Source organism: Chiloscyllium plagiosum, unplaced genomic scaffold, assembly GCF_037043375.1.
Source record: "Chiloscyllium plagiosum isolate Xiang-an unplaced genomic scaffold, Cpla_swu_hap1 HiC_scaffold_15, whole genome shotgun sequence".
Lineage (NCBI taxonomy): Eukaryota > Metazoa > Chordata > Chondrichthyes > Orectolobiformes > Hemiscylliidae > Chiloscyllium > Chiloscyllium plagiosum.
The window spans coordinates 39656648-39682257 of NW_028270153.1; the positions used below are offsets into that span (position 1 = coordinate 39656648).

Here is a 25610-nt window from a genome sequence, read left to right on the forward strand (position 1 = left end):
GTCCAGCCCTGGTTTGCTTTCTCAAAATGCAACACCTCACGTTTATGTAAATTAAACTCCATCTGCCAATCTTCAGCCCACTGGCACATCTGATCAAGATCCCATTGTACTCTGAGATAATTTTCTTCACTGTCTACTATACTATCTATTTTGGTGTCACCTGCAAGCTAACTATACATACCTCCAATGTTCACATTCAAATCATTTATATAAATGATGAAAAGCAGTGGATCCAGCATTGATCTCTCTGGCACACGAGTGGACACAGGCCTTCAGTTTAAAAAACAACCCTTTATCACCACCCTCTGTTTCCTACCATCAAGTCGAATTTGTATCCAATTGGCTAGCGCCCCCTGAATCCCATGTAACCTATCCTACTAACCAGTCTACCATGCAGAACCTTTGTCAAACGCTTTGCTGAAGTCCGTACAGCCAGCGTCTACCACTCTGCCTTCACCAATTCTCTTCATCACCCTTTCAAAAAGCTCAATCAAGTCAGTGAGACACAACTTCCCTTGCATAAAGCCATGTTCACAATCTTAATCAGTCCTTGCCTTTCCAAATACATGTAAATCCCAGTCCTCAGAATCCCCTCCAACAACTTACCCACCATTGATGTCAGGCTGACCAATTTTTAGTTCCCTGGCTTTTCCTTACAATCGATCTAAAACAATGGCATCACATTAGCCACCCTCTAGTCTTCCAGCACCTCACCTGTGTCTGTTGATGAACCCAGTAATCACTTCCCTCGCTTCCCACAGTGGTCTAAGATCAGGTTGCAAGAATTTACCTACCTTTATGTGTTTTAAGATGCCCAGCACCTCCTCTTCTGTAATATGAGATGTTTTCAAGACATCACTATTTATTTCCACAAGCTCCCTAGCTTCTATGTCCTTCTCTACAGTAAATACTGACGCAAAATATTTGTTTAGCATCTCAGCCGTCTCCTGTAGTTTCACACATGGATGGACACATTGATCTTTAAGCGGGCCTATTCTCTCCCTAGTTTCTCTCTTGCTTTTAATGTTCTCATAGAATCTCTTTGGATTCTCCTTAGCTCCATTTGCCAGAGCTATTTCATGTCCCCTTTTTACCCTCCAGTTGTCTATACCTGACATGGGTCGCGTTCTTTTCTTGACCAGAACCTCAATTTCTGTCATTATCCAGCATTCCCTACACCTACCAGCCTTGCCTTTCACACTAACAAACAAGTATCAAGATGGTAGCGGTGGTGTCGGCAGCATTTGGCTCCTGAGCGCAGGGATAGGCAGCTCATGGCTCATGCAGTGGGTTCAGCCACATCCACATGGCATCATTTCCAGTTCAGTAACATTTTTTTGTTTTGGTTGGACAATGCCTCTCCTGATGTCCTCCTGCTGGAGGCCAGGCCTCGGTGTATCTCCATCCCTGCTCCATCTTGGCATTGGAAGACGAGCCGGGACCCTGTCATTCAACTCAGAACCAGGACCCATCAGTCGATGTCCAACATCAGAGAAGGTGGGGGACCCACAGAGTGTGACCGTCTCCAGCTCAGACATGGAAGTGTTGGTGCTAGTGGTGGTAGAAAAGGAGCATATTGTCAGGATCCCAGAAACGATTTCAAAAAGCAACAACTGGAGAAGCAAAGAGGGTGAAGTCTGTGGAGAGGGAAAGATGAACTTTTGAAGCTGTTTCAGTTTTACTAATATCAATTTAATATTAATTTATTCAGTATTTTATCATTTATACAATTTATTCAGTAATTTATTCTGTAATCCAAGATGGCGCCAGAAAGCGGTGACATTATCCACTTTTCACTGTATCTAGGTACAAGTGACAATATTGAAAAAAATCTAAATCTAACAGGAACATCCTGACTCTGAACTCGCAGTAACTCATTTTTGAAGGCCTCCCACTTCCTGGCCATCCACTTCCCTGCAAATAGCCTCCCCAAATCAACTTTTGAAAGTTCCTGTCTAATACAGTCAAAATTGGCCAATCTCCAAATTAGAACTTTAACTTTTTGATCAGTTCTATCCTCTTCTATGACTATTTTAACACTAATTGAATTATGTTCACTTGCCCCAAAGTGTTCTCCTCCTCAGTTATTTTCCCTGCCTTATTCCCCGACAGAAGGTCAAGTATTGCTCCTCCTCTGTTAAATTCATCCACAGATTGAATAATTAAGTTTTCTTGTACACACTTAATACACTTCTCCCCATCCAAACCCTTAACATTATGCCAGTCCCAGTCTATGTTCAGAAAGTTAATTTCAAAATATCGTCTTGCATACACTGGCATGTTTGTGTTCATCAAATCCTATGGAAATAAAGAATTTGTCATTTATTTAGTGCCGTTCATGTTCTCAAAATAACTCAATTAAAATGATTCACCATGAATGAATTACACTTGTTATTTAGTTAAAAGCAAAAACAAATTTGCAAACACCAAAACGCCACAAGCAGAAAATGAATTAACTCCTAAATAGCATTTTATTCTGGTGGATGAAAGAATGTTTTTTTCAGCACAATACATGTATTATTTGCTCTTCTTCAAATAGGCCATGGGATCTCTTACATCTAAATGGCAGCCAGATGGGGCGTCAATATTTTCTTATCAGACACTAACTCTGAGCTACCGGTGTGTCTGCTGTCTCACATAAACCACACCAGCAGGTTTTGAAGCAGTTTCTACCCTATTGTTGTTAGAATACTGAGTGGACTCACAAACTCTTAATTCGCCTTTCCATGTGTTTTTGTTTTTGCCATTATTTACTTATTATTTACTTATCTATGCTACTTAACTCTGTGATCTGCTTGTACTGCTCGTGAGACAAAGTTTTCACTGTGCCTCGGTACATGTGACAATAAATTCAATTCAATTCAAAATAAATCCTTTGGCCCTTCCTGGACATACTCACTGATTATCAGGTGAGAGGGAGGCAGCGTGGCTACAAAGTGGACTGGAAACAATATAGGTCCTATGTCACATTGAAGCACCTATTACTTCTGCTTTTCTGAAGATTGGTATACCTTCATTAGTTCTCATGGGTGTTTTATCTCTGGAACTGGGTGGAACCTGGGGTGAGAACCAAGGCAGTGGGGGGGAGAAAGAGGCAAGTAAAATCTTTTGCTCCCCCCACCCCTCTCAAGGGCATGACAGAACCAGTAACAGTTTTGTGGGATACTGCAGCCTGTGTAATAGCCAGGAATGGCTTTTGCTGCACCATTCATGACACTCTCAGCCATCATGGCGTTTAAATCAGGAGACATCTCACTGACGGTGCACAATGTAGCAGGACCAAACGGCCCTTGTTAGTGATCAAAATGAAGTTGCCAAGGCTTTGCAGGGCCATTGCATTTCATTTCTATTAAACAGGCAAAGAAAAATGAAAGAAAGGCATTTGAAATATTCACCCCAAGGCACAGATCACAGATTTTGACACAGCTTTCTTGATGTTCCAAGTGTTTTCCCTTTATGAAAAAGATGACAGCAGGATCAAAATGCCCCATCAGGTTCCAATGATTAGTTTCAAATTGACTGCATGTAAGTCACAGTGATTTACCTTTTCATGAATAGGAAGATGCCTGCAGAATCAGACAGCAGATAAAAGACCCTTAGCTGAAATAGGAAAACAAATTTTATCTGGAACTAGATTAAATGATATGGCTAGGCATTTCATGTTAACTAAAACATTGTGTAGGACAATGCAATGAATAACATAGACATTGCTTTGTGTAGATGTGGAAAATAAACTTAAGATTATAAAACAGAGCAATGAGATGAAGAAGAAGTGATCAGATCTTTAAATGATTCACCATCTGAACAAAGGACATGTGTTTACTTTCTGAAAATAAGCCACTGCAACATTGTGATTGTTACATAAAGTTTTTAAAACAGTTTGTCTAGAAAATTAAATGTGTCCAATTTGGGAGTTGGACGATGCAGGAACTGACCTTTCACCTGAATTGATAGGTGTAACACATACCCACAAGTGGGCCTCAAGCCCCATTATCACTGAGCCACTGAGAAACTCATTGGAAAAGTAACCTGAGGGAGCACATTACATTCGGAGATGAGGGTGATTGGTTCAGAAGGCCAGTTGGTTGCCAGGAGGAATGGTTGGTAGAGGGATGCAGGGATCAGTTGGTAGGACCTAAGCCTGGAATGTGGGTGGAAGTTGACGGAGTAGTGGCAATAATCAGGTTGGTGGTTGGAAGTGGATGTCACAGGATCAGTGGGAGCTGCAGTGAAGTCACAACTGGAGTTTGAGCAGTGGTTGCAACAGGACACATCCTGCAAATATGTGGTCAGGAGGACCACTTTTCATTATTTCCATTAAAATTGTACTCCAGCCAATTTTCTAGTCGAGACACACCTACACATTGACAGTGTACACATTTAGGTGGCCACACAACTAACAGAAATTTACATGAGTGTACTGTCGAGATTTTAAAAAATGAACATTCAGCTGGATCCCATATAAAGCACATGGTGAGCTACAGCCAGTGCTCATGTTCCTGACCTCAATGTCCTTTCCATCCAGATGGTTGTCTCTACCACACCTCCACCCAGACTCCAACCTTTGCTCTCCCAGTCAATCCCAACATATACCTGTTAAGGTTAGCTACCACGGGCCTTCCAACCTGATTGAAACTCCCAACCTCTTGGCAATTCTGGTCAAATTAAGCTATTTACCAAAGGGAGGTGCCTGGTTCCATTAGCTGGCCATAGCTCAGCACTTCAATATGAAAAAGGTTTGAACCTCATTATTGTGTGTGTGACAGATCTATCGATTCAGATGGAAGAATCTGCTCATTCCCTAAAATAGGCAGATTCAAAATAGGTCAAAACACCATTTTGGGGCTACTTCTGAACTTGCATTGTTTAAGGTGCTATGCGTCTATGCACTTACACTGCCATGGTTATATATATTGACCTAGACCTTGAAATACTAGATATAATTTCAAAATTTGCTGATAGTACAAAACCTGGGGTTATTGTGAAGCACAAGGAGCTGGTGTAGAATGTCAAACAACCATAAACACATTGGTAAATGTACAGTTCCAAAGATAATGCACAAGCAGAGAGACCTAGTTATATATGAGTATAAATCTTTGAAGGTGGTAGAACAGGCTGAGGGAGTATTTAATTAAACATATGGTATCCTAATCTTCATCAATTGGGCAAGTCTAGAAAAGCAAGGAAGTTCTATTCAAACTGAACAAAACACAGATTTGGCCTCAATCAGAGAAATCCCTCCACTTCTGGGTACCATATTTTCAGAAGTTAAAAATCACACAACACCAGGTTATAGTCCAACAGGTTATAGTCAATCACCTGATGAAGAAGCGTCGCTCCGAAAGCTAGTGTGCTTCCAATTAAACCTGTTGGACTATAACCTGGTGTTGTGTGATTTTTAACTTTGTACACCCAGTCCAACACCGGCATCTCCAAATCATATTTTAAGAAGGATGAGAAGGGATTAGAGAGGGTGCAATAAAGGTTCACAAGAATGTTTCTGGAGATGAGGGTCTTAAGTCTATATAGAGAGATTAAAGTAGTTGGGATAATTTCCTTTAAGGAAGAAAAGACTAAGAAAGAATTTGATAGAGATGTTCAAAATCATGAAGGGTATGGAGAGAGCAGAAAGGGAGAAACTGTTTCCATTGGGGAAAGGATCAAGAACAAGATGGCACAATCATAAGGTTACTGACAAAGAAGCATGACATGAGGAAAGAATTCTTCATGTTGCAAGTGGAATGCCAGAATCTGGAACATGTAAAATTAACAACTGTCACAGCATCAACTGGTCAAGCTACACAATCTAGGCAGAAGTAGGTACTGCAGATGCTAGAGATTAGAGTGGTGCGGTAAAAGCACAGCAGGTCAGAAATCATGCAAGGAGCATGAAAATCCGGCAATTCCTGGTGAAGGGCTTTCGCCTGAAACATCGATTTTTCTGCTCCTCAGATGCTGCCTGACCTGTTATGCTTTTCCAGCACCACACTAATCTTGAAGCTACACAATCTTGCAACATTATAAAGATACAGTATTTATATGGTGACCGGCTGAGGTGGTGAAAAGAAGCAAAGAAGGAGGAAACAAACACAGCCCCTTCTGGTAGGGTTACCTGACCATTTGCAACCCAAATTCCCTATTGACCGACAGTGCTATAGCTCATGTCTGTCACTGCCCATCACATTATCTGCCTGGTCACACTGATAACACAAACATGATCTGAAAAATTAACTTTCCAAACCAAGTTTAAAATTAAAATCATGTCATATTGCACACAGATGTCAACCATTCACTCTCATGCATTCCTTTAGTGTCTGTCTTCTGTGCGCCAATGCCTGTCATCGTGCTCCTCTACAGTGCTACTATCGGAGTTGCAACATGTCTCGTGGGATGCTGTTGTCTTTCAGTCCAGGAGACTGGAAATGGTCTTGCAGGACATCTGAAGCAGCTTTGGCTCTAGAAGATATGAGCTAAAACTTTGAATCTGAACTGAATAGAATTAGTAACTCAATAGAAGTAGAGCATTCTTGGTTTGGCATAATCCTTTGTGCACACCCACTACCCTTTTTTTCTGGGAAAACAAACAGTGCTCATCAGTATCTTCTGCAGCAAACATTTTGCACATCTATGTAATCTGACCTTGTGGTCTGCCCTGCAGAAAGCCACAAGTGACATCCACCACCAAGCTGTACTGTAAAGTATGCAAAGTGTCACTATGACAGTTAGTGGCTGAGAACGTGAGTATCAGAGGTGCTGCTTCTTCTTCATCACTCTGTTCCCATTCTAAAACCAAGCAGTTCTTGGATACTTAAAGGAGCAGGGAGTTGTGGAGAGGGGTGGAAAGCAGCCTGTGTGCGTTTACAGCATTTGCAATGGGTAAATCAGAAAAAAATTGTCCATTGATGGGAAGGTAATGTATGTCAAAGTAAGATGAGCAATGAGGATTGTGTGACCCTCAATGGTTTCAGATCTGATAATGGTCACCATCTCAGTTGGAACCACAGCAATAATTGCCAACATGTTTCCTCCATGGGCTGCAGTAGTTAGGTCAATGGTTATATGCTACTTTGTCCTTAATCGAACAGCCCTATCTCAATGTGCGGAGTGACAGCAACAGTGTGGGTTCAATTCCCACACTGACTGAGGTTGCCACAAAGGTTCCAGCTTCTCAACCTTACCCTTGCCCGAAGCACGGTGATTCTCAGGTTAAACCCACCACCAGTCATCTGTCTCCAATGCGCAAGGACCTCTGTGACGATGGTGACTTTTACCTTTCACTTAGTATCTGTCATGGTTTAACAGTTAGCAGGATCTGAAGCTGAAACAAAAACTGAAGTTGCTAGAAAGTGAAGAGAAATCAGAGTTAATGTTTCGTGTCTGAACTCAAACTGCCCTGCTTGGTCAAGGGTGTAATTGAAACATGTCAGAGAAGGGGAAATTGGCACCATGATTGTCACCCAGGACCTGGGGTTCCTGGGGGACAGGGTAGTACAAAGGAAGAACATTCTCTTCCCAAAGGACTGACAGGGGAAGCCCTCGCACATCCTTATAGCCTGGCCCAAGGTCACCACCCAAGTTAGTGCCATCTCATGGAGTGATAATGGCTTGCAGTGCCGTGAGAAGGTCAATGACTTTTTCTATTCCACTAGGATAAATGACACTGTATCTCTGTTACTGCACCAACCTCCCAACAAGGCTCAAGCTCTGCCACTGTCACTACTGCCTGCAACATAATCTCTCATTCATTCTAAGTCCCATTCAATCTCCCACACCACTAACCCTACACGATCTCTGTGTTGCCTCCTCACCTGCTTGGGACACCTCACCACTTTTTGAATACCTGTCTCAGCACTAACAGTCATCTCACTCACTTTCATCTCACTTAATCGCTCCCTTTCTCCCATTCCAGGAGAAGACAGCCCACAACAAGGTAGAAAGGACCTGGAGAGGTGAAGGGTGCGCAACATTTCACTCCTAGGCTCTTATAAGCTGAGAATCCTGGCCTTTACAGGAAATGATCAGAATGTTCCTGTGGGATGTCAAGACATCGATGTCCTGCCTACTGAGAAAGTACTGTTCTCCATTCCACTATAATTCTCACATACACCTTGCTGTTAGTCTCATCCATTGTATACCTCTCCTCAGCACTGGCTGTGACACCTGCATGCCCACTACCACATCAGAGAAACGGCTACTCCGCTAGGAGCCACTTCCTCGAAAGGTGAGATTATGGAGATTCTGAGAAAGCATCAGTAAGGCTGCCTCCTCCAAATCCCAGCAGCCCAGGTACTGACACCTCGGTGCCTTAGAACGTTTGAGGAGTACAGCTGCACAGCTGGCAAAAGATAAACATTTCGTGTCTCTGGCACTCAGGGAACTGTTCATCCACAGGCAGGACAAGACCCTGTGGTGTCAGCAATCAGACATGTTTATCAGAATGCACAAGGAAGTGTCGGACAGGCAGTCAGGTATGTGGGACACAATAGCTTTCATTGCCCAGAGTTGCAGGAGTGCAGCGGGTCATGTGACAGTTCTTCTGTTTCTATGATCAGGTTGATGGCTACCACGCAGGTTCAGGCCCAGCACCCTCATGGTCTGCTGGGAGGCACACATACCTGAACTCTCTGCCCCTAGTCATTAGTCTTCAGAACTGAAGGCATGGTGACTAAGGATGGGAATACAGGTGCCTCTTCCTCACAAGAATCTAGGGAGGTGCTACAAGGTACATAGGAACTGCACAAAGACCCCTCAGAATTCTTCTCTCAGGATTCTCCAGAGGTGGCTGGCCCCTCCACATCCATCCTGATGACCTACCTCCAATCCTTGGCAGTTGAAGCTGAAGAGGGCTCACTTGTCGCTGGCAAAGAGAATATGTCTGGGGCCATCCAGACATAAACGTTTCTGGGATCACCCGACTAAATCTTTAGGGCTAATGGGCATCACTGCCAAGCACCCACTCCAGCTCTAAAACCTGGGACTACACTAAGATGCAATGGGAGGGGGAGAAAGAAGAAAACCATTTGAAGATACATTTGTGGCAATGACCCCAATGTGTGTTCTCCGTCATGCGGCGGACGACCACTCGTCATCAGTAATACCCTGGACTGACTGTGGCCCACCTCCTTAAATGACCCGACTGACCAGCTCTGGATGAGGTTTGCTCAGGCCCAATAGATGCCAATACATAACTGTGGTAGCCCTATCCCATAGACCAGCTGCTATTGGGACACAGGACTGACAGTGATCCACCTCCTGGATTGGAGAAGCATAGAAGTAACAAATTTGCCTCCTTGCTTAACAAAAAACAAACATAAATGATATTCTTGCATTGAGATAGACCTTTGCAGGACTTGTTGTTTGATTCTGCCACAAATCTCACCATGTCACTCAGACCCCATCAGATTTCACCCAGAAGTCCTTAAATAATTCTGCTCTTTATGCTATGTTTGTGTTCATGTTAGTTGGTTTTCATCTGCGTGATGTTGCTTCACCAAGGTGTAATGGTCCTGTGTATCCCTCCCCATTCCTATCTGCATTCCATAGAGATCATTCTCTCCATGACTTGCTCGTTAGGTCCAAATCCCCCCACCAACCCATGCTCCACACACAACGCCTTCCCTTGCCACTGCACAAGGTGTAAAACCTGTAGCCACAGCACCCCTCTCACCACCATTCCGAAAAGATCTCTTCACATCCAGCGGAGATTTTTCTGCTATCCACCCACCTCATCTACTGTGCCCATTGCTCTCAATGTGGTCTCCTCTCCAACTTGCAGAGCATTTCAGGGAACGTCTCTGCGACACAAGCTCCCAACAACCCCATCGCCCTGTGGACGAACACTTCAACTCCCCTTCCCACTACACCAAGGATATGTAAATCCTGGACCTCCTCCACCGCCAAATCCAAACCACCCGATGACTGGAGCAAGAACGTCTCATCTTTCATCTTGGGACCCTTCAACCGCATGGCATCAACATTGACTTCACCAGTTTTCAAATCTCTCCTCCCCTCACCTCATCCCAGATCCAATTCTCTAACTTGGAACCAACCTCTTGACCTGTTCTACCTGTTCATTTTCCTTCTCACTTATCCACTCCACCCTCCCCACCGACCTATCACAATCACCGCCCACCTGCATCCACCTATCCCCTCCCCAGCTACCTTTCCTCCAACCTCATCCCAACCCCTTATTTATCTCTCAGGTCCCCCCACATTCCTGATGAAGGGCTCATGCTTGAAACATTGACTCTCCTGCTGCTCGGATGCTGCCTGACCTGCTGTGCTTTTCCAGTGCCAACTTTTCATCTCAGCATTGTTCCTATGTCATTTGTTGTTGCTGTGGTAGCTGGTGTTGTTCTATTTCTGTTGTTAGATTGCTGTGGACCTCTGCTTCTGATGGTTGATGTATGATCTGTGTAGGTAGTGCATTCATCTGTTCCTAATCTGCATTCAAGAAACAGCTTCTGACGATGGACAAACGTGCCCACAGTTGTTACAGTACGTCTGATTGTTCACTCCCTCTGGATATGATCAAAGCAACAACTGCTCCTTGCAGGCTCCAAATCACCACCTGGGCTGGCTTTGTTTGAGGTTGTTGAAAAGTTCAAAAATTTTTAAATAAAATCAAAAAGTTCTAGAGAAACTCAACAGGTTTGTGGGCGGCACGGTGGCACAGTGGTTAGCACTGCTGCCTCACAGCGCCTGAGACCCGGGTTCAATTCCCGCCTCAGGCGACTGACTGTGTGGAGTTTGCACGTTCTCCCCGTGTCTGCGTGGGTTTCCTCCGGGTGCTCCGGTTTCCTCCCACAGTCCAAAAGATGTGCAGGGTCAGGTGAATTGGCCATGCTAAATTGCCCGTAGTGTTAGGTAAGGGGTAAATGTAGGGGTATGGGTGGGTTTCGCTTCGGCGGGGCGGTGTGGACTTGTTGGGCCGAAGGGCCTGTTTCCACACTGTAATCTAATCTAATCTAATCTAAAGGTCTTGCAGCACCTATGGGGAAAGAAACAGAATGAATATTGTGTCCAATATGACTCGTTCTCAAAACTGAGGAGACATCAAAAACAATTAAGTTTAACAAGTCAAACAATTAAATCCTGTTGGACCACAGAAGAAGGAAAGTTCAGAAGAAGAGTCACAATGGACTCAAAGACAACCTTCTGGAGCAGTGTGAAATGCTAAATTACATGTGCAATTGTATCTGCATCTCCCAAAAGGTATCCAAAAAAACTGTTGCTTTCATCCAGATTCACTTGCCAGTAACCATCCTTCACAACTAGGATGTTGAAGAATTTTGTCTTTGCAGTTTGTGGCAAAACTCCATCAATGGTTGGCACGTAATGGTGACATATCTTAGATTATTTGGGTCAATGCATATTGTCAGATTTTCACTTTTTCTCAATGATGCTGTGCTGCTGATCCATTCTGCTGGAGTCATCACTTTCTTGATTTTTCCCCTCTTTTCCAGTTCTTCTACGTTATCTTTCAAGTTGGCCTTGAGGGCAATTGGAACATGTCTCAGCAAGTGCTGAATTAGTCTTTCATTCTTATCTGCATTGAGATGACATTCTACTGGAAGATATCCTAACTCTGTCAAGATATCTTTGTGTTCATCTAGGATTTGTTCCACTGTCAATGGCTTAGTGAGCTGCAACATATTGCAAACTTCTATAGCACATTATGGATTATCAGTCCAAGGTATAGACTTGCTCTGACTGAGATGAATGACATTTGTTTGCCAAAGACCTGGAACATCATATCATTGTTCATGTTACTACAGTGAGCTCAAAAGTAATCTGTGTTCTGGCATACGTGTGATGCCATTATATCATCTTAACCTTACTTTTGTGGGTTTCACTTCTTAATCACTTTGTTCAGTCACTTTGCTCAAATTTGTGAAGATCACGACATTGTAGCGACATACCAATGTTTATCTGGACACTTTTTGTTAATTTAATGTGCTCCTTCTGCCATGCTAATTCCAATATTGACAAACCATGTCTCAAATATTGAGCTAACTAAACCAACCTGTTATATGGTATATAGTGATCTTCAGCTGCCATCTTCAGTGATAATTTGTATCTGCTTATATGCTTCTTTTCAGCCATATACTTGTGTACAAAATGATTCTGCTTTTTGCAGTAAGAACATTACTTTCCTCATGCTAGACACATCATCTTGTCAATCGCATAATGTAGTTAATTTCTTTTGCAACATTTGCAGCCTGCCCTTTGTCTGTGATTGTTGTGCCCTGGGTACCTGGATCATCTGCCAGCAGAACGCAAGAGCAAGTCTGTCCAACAATGAATATGCTCTAGCTGTTGATTTACAACCTTGATCCTTATGGAGAGGTCAATTGCTCTCCTGAGTGTAAACTTATCCTCTCTCAATAGGTGCGCTTTCACTTTTAGATCCCTTATCCCTAATATAATCTTGTCTCTAATTAGCTCATCTGTTCCTTGCACAAATGGACACTTTTTTTTGTCAGCTGAGTTAATGACTTTGTACATTGATCAACAGACTTTTTCTTGCTTTGCTCCCTGGTATGGAATACCCAGCATTCATACTGAATGTTCACTTGGGTTTTAAGCTTCTGTTGTGTGCTTTTTTTCTGCTCATCAGAGTGATTTTGTGTGGAATATGTTTGAAAATAGTCTCTTCTCAACAGTGACGAATGTGTAGCAACTTGTACTTGTTTGCTTAACATACCTGTTGCTATTGCATAATTTTACCACTGTTCATGGAAGAATTGCCAGTTTCTGCCTCATGTTCTCAATCATTTGAGTAGGAGCTGATAGGTGAATAGCTGCAGCCAATTTCTCTTAAGCAGTGTTTCCACTCTGACCTTCAATTTTATTTTGGTGGCCCCTCACAGTTCTGCAATTGAAATTATGATTTCAATACCGAAAACTCACTATTTCTCATACCACAGGCTGAATTTTATGGTTTTTTGGCTGAATTTGAATTGCATTGAATTTTTTTGTTGTCATGGGCCCAGCAAGTTCTCTTGCTCTATCTTTGAGGAGAAAGTGAGGTCTGCAGATGCTGGAGATCAGAGCTGAAAATGTGTTGCTGGAAAAGCGCAGCAGGTCAGGCAGCATCCAGGGAACAGGAGAATCGACGTTTCGGGCATAAGCCCTTCTTCAGGAATGAGGAAAGTTTGTCCAGCAGGCTAAGATAAAAGGTAGGGAGGAGGGACTTGGGGGAGGGGTGTCGGAAATGTGATAGGTGGAAAGAGGTCAAGGTGAGGGTGATAGGTCAGACTGGGGTGGGGGCGGAGAGGTCAGGAAGAAGATTGCAGGTTAGGAAGGCGGTGTTGAATTCGATGGATTTGACTGAGACAAGGTGGGGGGAGGGGGAATGAGGAAACTGGTGAAATCCGAGCTGGAAGGCCTGTTAGTATTGTTACTGGGATAAATTTCTATAGCACTGGGCTGCCTCTGAACCTTTTCCAGGGTTGGTCAGCCTAAATGCAGACCACACTTGCTGACCAGCAAGGGGATACCATTAGGTTGTAAATTTGCTCGCTGAGCTGGTAGATTTGTTCTCAGATGTTTCATCGTCATGCTAGGTAATACCATCAGTGAGCCTCAAATGAAGCACTGGTGTTCTGTCCTGCTTGTTATTTATGTGTCTTGGTCTGTTGTGGTGGGTGATATCACTTCCGGTTGGGCAGGAATCAGCAGACTCCACTGGAGCAGATCAGACAAGTGTCTACAGGAAAGCCACACACACTGAACAGATACATAACTATAGGAGCAATCATCCAGTGCCCACAAATGGAACTGCATCAGGACATTATTTAAATAAGCCACAACACACTGCAGCAGCCAGGAACTATGAGAAGCCAAGGAAAAATACCTAGACAATGCATTCAGGAACAACAGTTACCCGATAAGCATAGTCCGCCAATTCCTGCACAACAGACTTAAACAAGAAGACACAATCCACCCAGAGACGCTAGCCACCCTGCCATACATCAAAGACAAATCAGAGATGACGACCAGACTACTCTGGCCCCTAAGCATGATGGTAGCCCAGAAATCTACCACCATTGAAACAGCTCCTGATGAATTTAAAGGAGCCCGTACCAACAACCAGCAGAACAAACGCCATAAACAAAATACCCTGCAAGGACCACAACAAACATTACACTGGACATGAAACTAGCCACCAGGATACATGAGCACCAACTAGCCTCCAAAAGACATGACCAACTATCACTGGTACACATACAAACAAACAAAGAAGGACACCATTTGACTAGGACAATACATGAAAATGTCCATATTACAGAGGAGGAAGTGCTGGTTATCTTGAAATGCATTGAGGTGGATAAATCCCCAGGACCTGATCAGGTGTACCCTAAAACTCTGTGGGAGGCTAGAGAAGTTATTGCTGGTCCTCTTACTGAGATATTTGTATCATCGATAGTCACAGGTGAGGTGCCGGAAGATTGGAGGTTGGCTAATGTGGTGTCACTGTTTAAGAAAGGCGGTAAGGACAAGCCAGGGAACTATAGATCAGTGAGCCTGACGTCAGTGGTGGGCAAGTTGTTGGAGGAAATCCGGAGGGACAGAATGTACACATATTTGGAAAGGCAAAGACTGATTAGAGATAGTCAACATGGCTCTCTGCATGGGAAATCATGTCTTACAAACTTGATTGAGTTTTTTTGAAGAAGTAACAAAGAGGATTGATGAGGGCAGAGCAGCAGACGTGATCTATATGGACTTCAGTAAGGCATTCGACAAGGTTCCCCATGGGGGACTGGTTAGCAAGGTTAGATCTCACAGAATACAGGGAGAACTAGCCATTTGGATACAGAACTGGCTCAAAGGTAGAAGACAGAGGGTGGTGGTGGAGGGTTGTTTTTCTGGAGGCTGGAGACCTGTGACCAGTGGAGTTCCACAAGGATCAGTGCTGGGTTCACTTCTTTTCATCATTTATATAAATGATTTGGATGTGTGCATAAGGGGTATAGTTAGTAAGTTTGCAGATGACACCAAAATTGGAGTGTAGTGAACAGCGAAGAAGGTTACCTCAGATTACAACAGGATCTTGACCAGATGGACCAATGGGCTGAGAAGTGGCAGATGGAATTTAATTCAGATAAATGAGAAGTGCTGAATTTTGGGAAAGCAAATCTTAGCAGGACTTATACACTTAATGATAAGGTCCTGTGGAGTGGTGCTGAACAAAGAGACCTTGGAGTGTAGGTTCATAACTCCTTGAAAGTGGAGTCACAGGTAGATGTGATAATGAAGAATGCATTTGGTATGCTTTCCTTTATTGGTCAGAGTATTGAGTACAGGAGTTGGGAGGTCATGTTGCGGCTGTACAGGCCATTGGTTAGGCCACTGTTGGAATATTGCGTGCAATTCTGGTCTCCTTCCTTCCAAGATGTTGTGAAACTTGAAAGGGTTCAGAAAAGATTTACAAGGATGTTGCCAGGATTGGAGGATTTGAGATATAGGAACAGCTTGAACAGGCTGGGGCTGTTTTCCCTGGAGCATTGGAGGCTGAGGGGTGACCTTATAGAGGTTTACAAAATCATGAGGGGCATGGATAGGGTAAATAGAATAAGTTTTTTTCCCTGGGGTCGGGGGGTCCAGAACTAGAGGGCATAGGTTTAGGGTGAGAGGAGAAAGATATAAAAGAGATTTCAATGGCAACTTTTCCACGCAGAGGGTGGTACGTGTATGGAATGAGCTGCCAGACGAAGTGGTGGAGGCTAGTACAATTGCAACATTTAAGAGGCATTTAGATGGGTATATGAATAGGAAGGATGTGGAAGGATATGGGCCAGGTGCTGTCAGGTGGGACTAGATTGTGTTGGGATATCTGGCCGGCATGGACAGGTTGGACTGAAGGGTCTGTTTCCGTGCTGCACATCTCCATGACTCTGTGACATGCATTCTGGAACAGGTTAAACAAAGAATGCATGGGAATTCCTAGAGGCCTGTCATTCAAACCGGAACTCCATTCACAAACATATTGATTTAGACCCCATTTACCATCCTCTCAGAAACAGAACCAGAAATGATATCACCCACCACAACAAACCAATAAATAGCAAGCGGGACAGAACAGCAATGCTTCATCGGAGGCTCACTGATGATCTTACCTCGCATGGTGGCGAAATGTCTGACAACAAATCTACCAGCTCAGCGAGCAAACGTACACCACTGGGTGGATCCCCCTGCCCTACCATTCTCAACTTGTATCAAAATCACTTGCAAGGCACTTTCTCTTAAGGCAGGTAGAGGTGATGCAGGAAATGATGCGTCAAGAATGAAAACCTGTCCCCAGATCGTTAACTTCAAACTGAAGACCAGTCTGTCCACTCAGGTTAATTCTTATCTGAAGAACGCCAGCTATAACAACGTATCACTCATGACTGATGCGCTCCATAGTTAATGCTTTGTTCACTGAACTGCTAAATATTTACTAAATCCGAGATTTGCTGTCCTTTCTATAGTTTTTTTCAATTCATTCATGGGACATGTGCATTGCTGGCTAGACAAACATTTATTGCCCGTTCCTTGTTGTCCTCGAGAAAGTGGTGGTGAGCTGTAGTCCTTGGGGTGCAGGAACACCAATGGTGTTAAGAAGGGAATTAATATAGAAACATACCAAATAGAAGCATACATTATAGAAACATAAAGGAAGGCTGTTCAGTCCCTCAAAACTGCTGCACCATTCAATAAGACTGTGGCTGATCTGTTTATGTTTCAAACTCCACCTTCCAAGCCATCCTTGATAACCTTTGATTCCCTGCCGAATAAGAAACTATCTCACTCTGCCCTTTTTTTTAACTGATTCCATCTTCACAACCTTCTGAAGCATAGAGTTCCAAAGTTATAAAATCCTCTGACAACAAAATAATCTCCTCTTCTTGCTCTAAAAAGTCGTCCTCCTAATTTTAAAATAGTGTTCCCTCATTCTGGTCTCACCCACAGGAAATATCCTTTCCATGTCAACCTTGTCAAGACTATTCTGAATCTTATGGAATTCAGTAAAATCACCCCTCACTCTTCCAAAATCCAGTGGATTCAAGCCCAATCTGTCTAATCTGTCCTCATAAGACAACACCCCAGGTATCAGGAGAAAGTGAGGACTGCAGATGCTGGAGGTCAGAGTCAAACAGCGCGGCGCTGGAAAAGCACAGCAGGTCAGGCAGCATCCGAGGAGCAGGAGAGTCAATGTGAAGAGCTTGTGTTCTTCACATTGATTCTCCTGCTCCTCGGATGCTGCCTTACACACTGCGCTTTTCCAGCGCCACACTTTTTGACCCTCACTCCAGGCTTCAATCCAGAAAATCGCCTTTGAACTGCTTCCAACACATTTACATCCTTCCTTAAATAAGGAGACGAAAACTGCAAAAAGCAGCTGAGACATAGTCTCATTAATCTCCTAAATAACTGAAGCATATCGTAACTTGTATCCCATTAGTCTTCTTGATTAATTGCTGTACTCACATACTAACATTTTGCGACTCATGCACAAGAATCCCTCAATCCCTCTGCACCTCAGAATTCTGCAGTCACTCAACATTTACATAATTCTCTACTTTTTCATTCTTTCTGACAAAATGAGCAACTTCTCGTTTTCCCACATTTTCCAGATATTTGCCCACTCACCCAATCTATCAATATCAGTCTGTAACCTCCTAATGTCAACCTCACAACATACTTTCAGGCATACCTTGGTGTCATCTGCTCATTAGCTATAATGCCTTTGCATCATTGATGTAAATTGTAAATAGCTGAGACTCTGGCTCTCCACTCATTACAACCAGACAATCAGACAAAAACCCATTTGTACACACTTGTTTTCTGCCAGCCATCAATCTTCTATCCGTGCTAATAAGGAACCCCTATACCTGGAGCTTTTATTTTCAAAAATAACCTTTGACTTTTGTTTTATTCATTCTTGGAATGAGGGTGTCACTGGCTCGGCTAGCATTTATTGTGGCACCTTATCAACTACCTCCTCATATTAAAATACAGAATGTCTACAGGTTTCCCCTTTATTTACAGTATATGTCACTCCTTCAAAGAATGTCAATAAATTGGTTAAGTATGATTCCTCTTTAAAAAATCATTCTGACTGCTCCTGATTACCTTGAGATTTTCTAAATGCACAGCCAGAATCTCTTTCATGATCAATTTTAACCTCTTCCCCACAAGCAATACCAAGCCAATTTAGTCACAGTTTCCTGTTAGCGATTTTTGAGAATTTTTGCCTCCCTCCCTTCTTTTTAAGAAGGCTTATATTTGTTACTTCCCACCCAGAAGGAGAATGATGCACACTGATCTGACCTGCTTTACAGAGTTCAAAACAATTCTCCAGCATGACCAATACATTCATTTCCAATTATTACTCCTTAAAATTGATTTTCCATTTGGAAAATCTGATGAAACATTTTTAAAATAAAGGGTGTTTTGGAAAATTAGCAGGAATGCATCCATTAACTCAATAGACCACCTTCTCGAATGCCTGAGGATGAAAACTTTGCGATGACAATATAAATCAACAGAATTAGGCCATTTGGCCCATCATGTCTGCGTTGCCATTTGATATGTTTCTCAATCCCATCCTCTTAACTTCTTTCTGTAATCTTTGATTCCCTTACTTATCAAGAACCTGTTCATCTCTGTATTAAATACACTTTATAATTTGACCTCCACAGCCTTCAACAATGAGTTCCACAAAATCAACACCCTCCAGCAGAAAACTTTCCGCCTTATCTCAGTTCTAGAGGATTGTCCCTTCATGCTGAATCTGTGGCCTCAGGTTCTAGTCTCTCTTATTAGTGTAAACATTTTCGCAATGTCCACTCCATCGAGGCTTTTTGCTTTTCTATAATAGTCAGAATAGTGTATGCCTTGGAAGGGAGCTAGCAGGCAGTGGTGTTCCTACATATAGAACATAGAACAATACAGTGCAGAACAGGCCCTTCAGCCCTCAATATTGCGCCAACCTGTGAACTAATCTAAGCCTCTGCTACCATTTCTACTCTGAGTAGAATCTAAATGGCTTCGACATATCAGGTGTAAAAGAATCAGAGAGCATATAACAAAGACATCATGTTTCCAAGATCTATGGTATTCTCCCCCACACTTTCCATAAAGTGCCATTCTTTCTTCTTTCAAATATATGCATAATTACATTTTGAAACCTACATTTCATTTGACTTCCAAAGCCTTTTCAGACAGTGTCTTCCAGGTCAGAACAACTTGTAGAAACAAATGAATTATCTTACCCTTCAAAGCTCTTTTGCTATTTATCATCAAATTCATTCCCTGGTTATCGTTCCTTCTACCATTGAAACATTTCGTCCCTATCCATCAAAATATAGTATTGACAAACCTCACCACTCCAAGGAAAACAATCTCAGTTTCTTTAAAATCCCAATCTAGTCCAAGTCTCCCCAATTTTGCTAATAAGTCATGAGGAGCACTTTATCAAACACGTTTTGCCTAAGTCCATATATATGTCATCTATTGCACTAATTTATAATAACCTTTTCCATTACTTTATTAAAGGCATTGGTCGGCCAAGAATTGTCTTTAACAAATGCAATTGACTTCATTTATTAGTCCAATTTTTTTCCCCAAGTGACAATCATGATATTCTGGATTATAGGGTGTAAAGGTTTCCTCATTACCAACATTATGCTAAATGTCTGAAAGTTACTAAATTTATTGCATTCCACACTTTTGAGAGTTCAACATTTACTACCTTCTAACCCTTTTGTACCATACCTTATAGGTAAAAACAATGACCACAGATGCTGGAAACCAGATTCTGGATTAGAGGTGCTGGAAAAGCACTGCAGTTCAGGCAGTATCCGAGGAGCAGTAAAATCGACGTTTCAGGCAAAAGCCCTTCATCAAGAATGCAGGCAGAGTGCCTGAAGGGTGGAGAGATAAATGAGAGGAGGGTGGGCGTGGGGAGAAAGTAGCATAAAATACAATAGGTGAGTGGGGGGGGGGGGGAATGAAGGTGATAGGTCAGGGAGGAGGGTGGAGTGATAGGTGGAAAATAAGATAGGCAGGTAGGACAAGTCATGGGGACAGTGCTGAGCTGAAAGTTTGGAACTGGTGTGAGGTGGTGGAAGGGGAAATGAGGAAACAGTTAAAGTCCACATTGATGCCCTGGGGTTGAAGTGTTCCAAGGCGGAAGATGAGGCATTCTTCCTCCAGGTGTCTGGCGGTGAGGGAGCGGCGGTGAAGGAGGTCCAGGACCTCCATGTCCTCGGCAGAGTGGGAGGGGGAGTTGAAATGTTGGGCCACAGGGTGGTGTGCTTGATTGGTGCGGGTCTCCCAAAGATGTTCCCTAAAGCACTCTGCAAGGAAGCGTCCAGTCTCCCCAATGTAGAGGAGATCGCATCGGGAGCAAAGGATACAATAAATGATATTGGTGGATGTGCAGGTAAAACTTTGATGGATGTGGAAGGCTCCTTTAGGGCCTTGGATGGAGGTGAGGGAGGAGGTGTGGGCGCATGGTTTTGCAATTCCTGTGGTGGCAGGGGAAGGTGCCAGAATGGGAGGGTGGGTTGTAGGGGGGCGTGGACCTGACCAGGTAGTCACGGAGGGAACGGTCTTTGCGGAAGGTGGAAAGGGGTGGGGAGGGAAATATATCCCTGGTGGTGGGGTCCGTTTGGAGGTGGCAAGAATGTCGGCGGATGATTTGGTTTATGTGAAGATTGGTAGGGTGGAAGATGAGCACCAGGGGGGTTCTGTCCTTGTTACGGTTGAAGGGGTGGGGTCTGAGGGTGGAGGTGCGGGATGTGGACGAGATGTGTTGGAGGGCATCTTTAACCACGTGGGAAGGGAAATTGCGGTCTCTAAAGAAGGAGGCCATCTGGTGTGTTCTGTGGTGGAACTGGACCTCCTGGGAGCAGATACGGTGGAGGCGAGGAATTGGAAATACGGGATGGCATTTTTGCAGGAGGTAGGGTGGGAAGAGGTGTAATCCAGGTAGCTGTGGGAGTCGGTGGGTTTGTAAAAAATGTCAGTGTCAAGTCGGTCGTAATTAATGGAGATGGAGAGGTCCAGGAAGGGGAGGGAGTGTCAGAGATGGTCCAGGTAAATTTAAGGTCAGGGTGGAATGTGTTGGTGAAGTTGATGAATTGCTCAACCTCCTCGTAGGAGCACGAGTGGCGCCAATGCAGTCATCAATGTAGCGGAGGAAGAGTTGGGGAGTGGTGCCAGTGTAATTACGGAAGATGGACTGTTCTACGTAGCCAACAAAGAGACAGGCATAGCTGAGGCCCATACAGGTGCCCATGGCTACCCCTTTGGTCTGGAGGAAGTGGGAGGATTCGAAGGAGAAATTGTTAAGGGTGAGGACCAGTTCGGCCAAACGAATGAGAGTGGAAGGGTACTGTTGGGGACGTCGGGAGAGGAAGAAACAGAGGGCTTGGAGGCCCTGGTCATGGCGGATATGGTGTAGAAGGACTGGATATCCATAGTGAAGATGAGGCGTTGGGGCCCGGAGAAACGGAAGTCTTGGAGGAGGTGAAGGGTGTGGGTGGTGTCTCGAATGTATGTGGGGAGGTCCTGGACTAGGGGGGATAGGACAGTGTTGAGGTAGGTAGAAATGAGTTCAGTGGGGCAGGAGCATGCTGAGACAATGGGTCGGCCAGGGTGCTCAGGCTTGTGGATCTTGGGAAGGGGATAGAACTGGGCAGTGCAGAACTCCCGGACTATGAGGTTGGAAGCTGTGGGTGGGAGATCTCCTGAGGTGATGAGGTTCTGTATGGTCTGGGAGATGATGGTTTGGTGATGGGGTGGTGGGGTCATGGTCGAGGGGGCAATAGGAAGAGGTGTCCTCAAGTTGGCGTCTGGCTTCAGCAGTGCAGAGGTCAGTGTGCCAGACTACCACTGCGCCCCCTTTATCTGATGGATTGATAGTCAGGTCGGGATTGGAGCAAAGGGACTGGTAGGCTGCGCGTTGTGAGGGTGAGAGGTTGGAGTGGGGGAGGGGGGGTAGACAGGTTGAGGCGGTTAACATCCCGGCGGCAGTTGGAAATGAAGAGGTCGAGGGTGGGTAATAGGCCAGCATGGGGTGTCCAGGTGGATGCAGTGTGTTGGAGGTCGGCGAAGGGGTCCTCGGATGGTGGGCGGGAGTCCTGATTGTGAAAGTAAGCTCGGAGGCGGAGGCGGCGGAAGCTAAGGTGGATTAAAAGATTATGGTCCCACAGTACCTTCTACGTACACCCCTCCCTTCTTCAGTGACCTAGATTCCTCCCACTCAAACTAGGTGGCTTTTCTAATTTGTGCACTGACACTTTTTAGGTGACACTGCCTTACCTATCCAACCCTTCTGCACCCTCATTCTTTATGTGAGAATATATCTGACTTCACAAAAGAGGAGGATGAGACCAAAGTGTTTATTGTGAACATTAGGTAGGCCCTCTGCCTCCAGAAAGTGTTCTTTCAGTCCTTAATTAGCAACTTCCTTTGATTTTTGTTTTACTATTTTGATGTTAGAAAAGACATTGAAATTCTCTTTTATGTTACCTGCTATTCTTTTCTTACATGATCTTGGCTTAATTGACTGTCTGAGTGGAGTTTGCACATTCTCCCTGTGTCTGTGTGGAGTTTGCACATTCTCCCCGTGTCTGTGTGGAGTTTGCACATTCTCCCCGTGTCTGTGTGGAGTTTGCACATTCTCCCCGTGTCTGTGTGGAGTTTGCACATTCTCCCTGTGTCTGTGTGGGTTTCCTCCGGGTGCTCTGGTTTCTTCCCACAGTCCAAAGATGTGCAGGTTAGATGAATTGGCCATGCTAAATTGCCCCATAGTGTCTGGGTGGGTTACTCTTCGGAGGGAAGGTGTGGACTGGTTGGGCCAAAGGGCCTGTTTCCACACTGTAGGGAATCTAATCTTAATTACTACAGACCTGTTCATTCAAATCCCAATAAAACTCAAGGTAACAAAACCTAACCAGTCAACTCAATGCTCTAGAGAATCCTGCAGAATTGTACCTGTTAATTATTACATTGCTTCTCTCTTTCTTCAAGAATTATCCTTTATTAACATGTACATTTTTGTAGTAGAAACTTTCTAGCAAATTGAAATAAATAAACTATTAAGTAATTTTATTTTAAGAGTAAATGCACAGTCATTAAAATATTGCATTCTCAAGGACAGAATTACAACTAGAATTTTACAATCCAAAGTGAGCATATTTTTGAGATTCCACTAAAAATATTAATGTAAATGCAGGTCTACGTGGGTGTCAGTACATTACTTCATTCTTTGCGCAAAATCTGTTGTAAAAAAAAACATTTGTACATGGCTTGCACATGGAGGTGGAAGATATGAAACTGGAAACAGAAGTTCTATGTTAATAAAAAAATCTTAATTGGGAAACTTACAGAGTGCCTAAGATACTGTATCCCCAATTAATGAAGTAAAATGACCACTGACCGTACTTTAATTCTGCATTAACTTCAGATGAAAATCATTGAAAATTGAGCCGACCTACTTTTTGGTGGGGGGGGGAGGTGATGGTGTAATTGTATAAAGCAAAGATATTACGTTTGCAAAATCTACAGTAATTTCCCTTACACTTTCCACAAACTCTCTCCTTTTTCCTTTCAAATGTATGCTTAATTACCTTTTGAAAACAACATTTAAATTGGTTTCCAATGCCTTTTCAATGCCTTCTAGATCAGAACAACCTATAGAAACAAATTAATGCTCATTTCCTTTAAAGCTTTTTGCTATTTATCTTCAAATTCAGTCCTCTGATTATCATCTCTTCTGCCAGTGAAACATTTTCTCCCTATCCATCAAAATAAAATCTTGAAGAATCTCATCGCTCTTAGGAAAACAAGATGCTTTGGAGAGGGTTCAGAGGAGGTTTACCAGGATTGGAGGGCTTATCTTATGAAGAGAGGTTAACTGAGCTTGGAGAAAAGAAGAAGGAGAGGGAACCTAATTGAGGTATACACGATAATGAGAGGCATAGATAGAGTTGATAGCCAGAGACTATTTCCCAGGGCAGAAAGGGCTAACACGAGGGGTCATAGTTTTAAGCTGGTTGAAGGAAAGTATAGCGGGGATGTCAGATGCGGGTTCTTTACACAGAGTTGTGAGAGCATGGAATGCGTTGCCAGCAGCAGTTGTGGAAGCAAGGTCATTGGGGATATTTAAGAGACTGCTGGACATGCATATGGTCACAGAAATTTGAGGGTGCATACATGAGGATCAATGGTCGGCACAACATCGTGGGCTGAAGGGCCTGTTCTGTGCTGTACTGTTCTATGTTCTATGTTCTATAACCTCAGTTTCTCTAAATTCTCAATCTATTCCAAGTCTCCCCAGTTTTGTTAACAAGTCATTAGGAGGACTTTATCAAATACCTTTTGTCAAAGTCCACGTTTATGTCATCTACTACACCCACTGTATTTATGTCAATTCAAAACCCCAGGCTCATGGACTCAAATCCTACCTTGGCTGATAGTTAAATTTAAATCCAATAAAAGATCGGATTAGGGTAAAATTAGGGTAAGCTGGCCTAATGGCAACTTGTAACTAGTGTTATATGTAAAATAATCCATCTGGTTCACTTATGTCCTTTAAGGAAGAAAGCCTGCTGACCCTACCTTGTCTGACCAACATGTGACTCCAAACAGACAGCAATGTGGTTGACACTAGGCAATTAGAGATGGACAATAAATGCTGGCCTAACCAGTGACCCCATGAGTGAATTAAAAAAAATTAAGGAAATGCAGAATGTGTATGTGGTAGGGGTAGAGCTCCTAGTAGCATTTTGCAAAAATTCACTAAATTAGTATTTTGCAATTCACAAGATCTATCACAGAATATTCTTTATGAGTTAGGACAATATTGTTTTTACTCAGTATTTAATTACATAGCCTAATACCTAAACTTGTGCAGTTTTTTGGTAACTCTATACTAGTATGTTGCCCGAAAAGAGAGAAAGGTTGTAATACATAAAGATGAATACATGTGCTTTAGAAACCCTCATAAACAGCATAGGAAGTTAAATTCACAGTTCTACAATTGCTTTAACAGCTCTAATAGAGTATCTCCAGCACTAAAATTGCACGTAGCTCTGTGTCCTAGAGGTTTGAAATAAAGGAGTTTCCACTGAACATTGCTATAAGTGGATGTTAAATAATAGACATCAAAATATCTGTTCAGTAGAAGAAGGATATATTGGCTTGTACAAAGTTGATCATTGCCAATGAGGATGCTATCATGTTAAACCTGTCACTTATTAAGTCATAAAAGAAAATGCATGCTATTTCAAACAGAAATGCTTATCTTGCTTCTGGGAACATTGTACAAATGCAGATTGAAATGTCCACAAACCATTTTGGATGCAGGTATGTTCATACAGAAACATAGTCCAAAATTTGAGTCGCGCTTAAGTGAATAAATGTTTTCATGTGTAACACTTCAGCTGAGATTCAGAGAAGAATAAACTGTATGAAATGAAAAATAGCATTGTTTGTCAAATTTCCAAGTTGTTATCTACAGATTAATGCAAAAATGACCTCCACACAGTTCCAAGCAACCCACTTCATAGTTTATCACACCAAATACTTCAAAAGAAGAATCTCTAGAC

General features: G+C 43.2%; 1 protein-coding gene across 1 annotated transcript in view; it reads left to right on the plus strand.

Moving 5' to 3' along the window:
• hnf4a (hepatocyte nuclear factor 4, alpha) overlaps positions 1-25610 on the plus strand; it is a 175968-nt gene that overhangs the window by 74992 nt on the left and 75366 nt on the right. The window lies entirely within an intron of this gene.